This window comes from Panthera pardus, unplaced genomic scaffold, assembly GCF_024362965.1.
Source record: "Panthera pardus isolate Hobbes unplaced genomic scaffold, ASM2436296v1 HiC_scaffold_11, whole genome shotgun sequence".
NCBI lineage: Eukaryota > Metazoa > Chordata > Mammalia > Carnivora > Felidae > Panthera > Panthera pardus.
The window spans coordinates 13,458,952-13,463,732 of record NW_026526666.1 but is presented as its reverse complement, the minus strand read 5'-3'; the positions used below and the strand labels follow the sequence as shown (position 1 = coordinate 13,463,732).

General features: G+C 41.2%; 1 long non-coding RNA gene across 1 annotated transcript; it reads right to left on the bottom strand.

Moving 5' to 3' along the window:
• Nucleotides 1-2,998: 2,998 nt before the first annotated feature.
• On the bottom strand, nt 2,999-4,454 carry LOC128772937 (uncharacterized). The gene is made up of 2 exons (XR_008417030.1): nt 3,544-4,454; nt 2,999-3,276 (listed from the first exon to the last, which is right to left on the bottom strand). It is a non-coding gene; the product is annotated as an uncharacterized LOC128772937 (long non-coding RNA).
• Nucleotides 4,455-4,781: the final 327 nt, after the last annotated feature.

Genomic DNA, 4,781 nt, shown 5'->3' with positions numbered 1-4,781 from the left:
GCAGGTTCAACACACTAGTGATTCTGGGGAGACTGGGAAATGGCTAGGGACAGAACCCTCCTTCTGCCTATATTTGAGGGAGACTCAAAGAGCATCATTCTCAGAGTGCACTGTAGGCACTCAGTCCATGGAGGTTTTCCTCAGAGGAGCTCCATGTCCACATGCAAGAGCCTCTCTTTATCCATTCTCCCAAAGAACATCCTCTGTCTTGAAGAAATTTTGGCCCAAAGCCTGTGCTATGTTTGGAGTATTTTTCTATAGGAGCAACAACAACAGACTCTGGGGAGGGAGCAGGAACTTGATATCCAGAATTGCTGCATTAGATCGTTTCGAAAGTCTGGTTCTAACCACCACCACAACAAAAAATTACAAGGTGTGTTAAAGATATGAGAAAGTTGGTCCAGACATAAGGGAAAAAAGCAATGGATAGAAATTGTCCCTGAGGAAGTGCAGACATTGGATTTACTAGGCAAAGACATTAAGTCAAGTATTTTAAGTGTGTTCAAAGACTACAGGAAACCAAGTGTAAAGGACTAAAGAAAGGGGTGCGTGGCTGGCTCAGTTGGTGGAGCATATGTCTCTTGATCGCGGGGTTGTGAGTTTGAGCCCCATGTTGGGTGTAGAGATTACTTAAAGACAAAATCTTTAAGGGGCATCTGGGTGACTCAGTAGGTTAAGCGTCCAACTCTTGATTCTGGCTCAGGTCATGGTTTCACAGTTGAGATTGAGCCCCACATCAGGCTCTGCTCTGACAGTGCAGAGCCTGCTTGGGATTCTCTCTCTCTCCCTCTCTCTTTGCCCCTCCACCACTCATGCTCCTTCTCTCTCTTTCTCTCAAAATAAATAAACTTTAAACATAAAATAAAATCTTAAAAAAAGGCCCTGAAAGAAAATATGAGAATAATATCTCACCAAATGAAGAATGTCAACAAATGTATAGAAATTATAAAAAGGGGGTGGGGGGCGTCTGGGTGGCTCAGTGGGTTAAGTGTTTGACTCTTGATTTTGACTCAGGTCATGATCCCGGGGTTGTGGGATCCAGCCCTGAGTCCAGCTCAACACTGGGCATGGAGCCCGGTTAAGATTCTCTCTCTCTCTCTCTCTCTCTCTCTGCCCCTCTCTCCGCCCCTCTCTCCCTCCCTCTCTCTAAGAAAAAAAGAAAGAAAGAAAGAAAGAAAGAAAGAAAGAAAGAAAGAAAAGAAATTATGAAAAAGGAACCAAATAGAAATTCTAGAGTTGAAAAGTATATTAACTGAAAGGAGAATTTCACCACAGGAACTCAACAGTAGGCTTGAACAGCCAGAAGAAAGAATTAGTGAATTTGAAGATAAGTCCATTGAGATTATCCTGCCTGAATAACAGGAAGAATGAAGAAAAATGAATGAAGCCTCAGAGACCTACGAGACATCAACAAGCACGCCAACCTTTGCATCGTAGGAGCCTAAGAAGGAGAGGAAAGACAAAGGAAGAGAAAGAATATTTGGGGAAATAGTTTGACACTTTCTAAACTTGATGGAAACCATCAATCCACATATTCAAGAAGCTCAATGAATTCCAAGTAGGGAAACTCAAAGAAACCCACACCTGGACTCATCATAATCAAACTTTCAAATGACAAAGAGACCCTGGAAAGCTGCAGAGGAGAAATGATGCAAACAAGACAAGAACTCCTCAGTAAGATCAACAGCTGAATTTTCATCAGAAACTATGAAGGCTATAAGGCAGTGAGATGATATTCACAAAGTGCTGAAGGTGGGGGGGTGGGGGGGGTGGGGAACTGTCTACCAAGAATTCTATACCCAGAAAAAAATTCTGTATGCAGCTTTCAAAAACAAAGGCAAAATTAAGACTTTTCCAGATAAAGAAGAACTGAGAGTTTGTCACTAAGCAGATCTGACTTACCAGAAATACCAAGGGAGTTCTTCAGGCTGAAATGAAAATCTACTACGTAGAAACCTGAATGCACATGAAGAAATAAGATTGTGTAAAGGTAAATACATAGGTAAATACAAAAGACAGTGTAAGTGTATTTTTTCCTACCTGATTTAAAAGAAAACTGCAGAGGGGCGCCTGGGTGGCTCAGTCGGTTGAGCGTCTGACTTCAGCTCAGGTCACGATCTTGCGGTCCGTGAGTTCGAGCCCCGCGTCGGGCTCTGGGCTGATGGCCCGGAGCCTGGAGCCTGCTTCCGATTCTGTGTCTCCCTCTCTCTCTGCCCCTCCCCCATTCATGCTCTGTCTCTCTCTGTCTCAAAAATAAATAAATGTTAAAAAAAATTTTTTTTTTTAAAAAGAAAACTGCAGAAAGCAATGATGATAAATCTATGTTGATGGGCAAAAAAAAAAAAAAAAAAATGTGTAATGATGTAACCTATAAAAATAACAGCATTATGGAGGGGAGTATTAGAGCAATAAAGGAACAAAGTTCTGGTGTGCTATCAAAATTAAGTTAGTGTATTTCCCCAATTGTCTCATTTGTTTCCTTGGTTTGATATTTCATTTGATTCAGGATCTTTATAAAATCCATAATCTGCAACTGGTTGATGTGTATGTGAAGTCTCTTTCGATCTCTGTCGCTCATCCACGTTGGGTCTTTAAGAAATACTAAAATGTTGGCAGATAATAAAATCATGCACTCTCTGGAATCTGCTACAGGTTCTACAGGAAGAGAACCTAAATCATTTATGAGTTGACAATTTTCAAGGTAAGATGATGGTTTTTCTCTAATCCCTGCTTTTGCAGAATTTTGAAAAATTTCAGAACAGTATTTTATTTTTTTTTTAATTTTTTTTTTTTTTTACGTTTTTTTATTTTTGAGACAGAGAGAGACAGAGCATGAACGGGGGAGGGGCAGACAGAGAGGGAGACACAGAATTGGAAGCAGGCTCCAGGCTCTGAGCCGTCAGCCCAGAGCCTGACACGGGGCTTGAACTCACGGACCGCGAGATCGTGACCTGAGCTGAAGTCGGACGCCCAACCGACCGAGCCACCCAGACGCCCCCAGAACAGTATTTTAATAGAAATGGTATACTCAATTCACTGTTCACATCACAATGCTTGAGAAAAATTAAACATCACAAATATTTTTAAAAATTAAGTTAGGGGCGTCTGGGTGCTCGGTCAGTTAAGTGCCCGACTTTGGCTCAGGTGGTGATCTCATGGTTCGTGGGTTCGAGCCCCGCGTCGGTCTCTGTGCTGACAGCTCGGAGCCTGGAGCCTGCTTTGGATTCTGTGTCTCCCTCTCTCTGCTCCTCTCCTGCTCATACTCTGTCTCTCTCTCTTAAAAAGAAAATTGAAAAATTGAAAAATTAAAAAATAAATAAAAATAAAAAATTAAGTTAGTGCAATCTAAGCCAGGTTGTTTAAGATGGTAATCCCTAGGGCAACCACTAAGAAAACAATTTTTTAAAAAACACGAAAAAAAACCCACAAAACCCAAACCAAACCAAACAAAAAATTCAACCTTCCCACCAAAAACAAAAACAAAAAGTAAACAATTCAAAAATACATAATAAAAAAAACAACAAGGGAATTAAAATGGTATACCTGGGCGCCTGGGTGGCTCAGTCAGTTGAGTATCTGACTTGATTTCAGCTCAGGTCATGATCTCAGGGTTGTGGGGTCCAGCCCCGCATGGGGTTCCTCGCTGAGTGCAGAGCCTGCTTGGGATTCTTTCTCTTTCTTCCGCCACTCCTCTCCCCCACTCACGCACTCTCTCTCTTTCACTCTCTCGCAAAATAAAAATAAATAAATAAGTTGATAAATAAAATTACATACCTGAGTATTTTTCTATAAAAGGCCCACCCTGCAGCTGTCAATGAAAAACTGGGGAGCTTAACTCCCTGAAGAGGGGCGGGGTGAAGAGGCACATTCTCCTTATGCCTTGATCTCATGCTCTACCTGTCCCTTGAGATAAAATACCCAATGTTCCTTAGTTTTCCAAGCACTTTCCCAGATAAGATCATGTGTCCTCCTCACAACAACCTTATAAGGTAGGCTTTATAATATCAGTTTTATAAGTGAAGGCTCTGGGGCTCAGAGAGGGTAGATAAATAGCCCAAAGACACACAGCCAGTAAACGTGAAAGGTGGGACTAAAATGAGGTCTGTCTTATTCAAGCACAGGACTCTTTTCTCCAGAGCTCAGCTCAGCATTTGGTCATCAGAGAAACTGGCTCCCTTTTCCTTTGTTCCTTTTGCTAACTTTTAATTCTGGATAGTATCAAACATATGCCAAGTAAAAAGATAATAAAATGAACCTCCACGCAGCCATCACTCAGCTTCAACAACTGTGGACAATTTTGACCTACCCGTATCCTCACACACTATCTCCTGCCCCCTTCCCATTACTTTGAAGCAAATCCCAAATGCATCCTTTCAAATGTAAGATATTCAGCATGTGTCTTTAAATTAAAGTAAGGATTTGTTTTTCAAACATAACCACAAAAACTCTTATCACTTCTGAAAAATTAGTAATTCCTTGATATTATCAAATATCTAAGTTAGTGTGCCAATTCTGTCTTACAAATATTTTTTTAGAGGTTGTTTGAATATGAACCCAAATGTCCATACGCTGCAGTTGGTTAATGCTCCCTCTTAAGCCTCTTTCCGTCCATAGATTCCCCTTCCCTCATCCTTTCCACCAGGCCTCTTATCTCCTGAAAAACCTGGTTCATTTGTCCTGTAGAGTTTCCCGGAATCCAGATTTTTCTGAGTGTGGTGTCAGAGTGTCACTAATGTGTTTCTCTGTCATTCATTTCTTGTAAATTGGAGGTTAGATCTAGA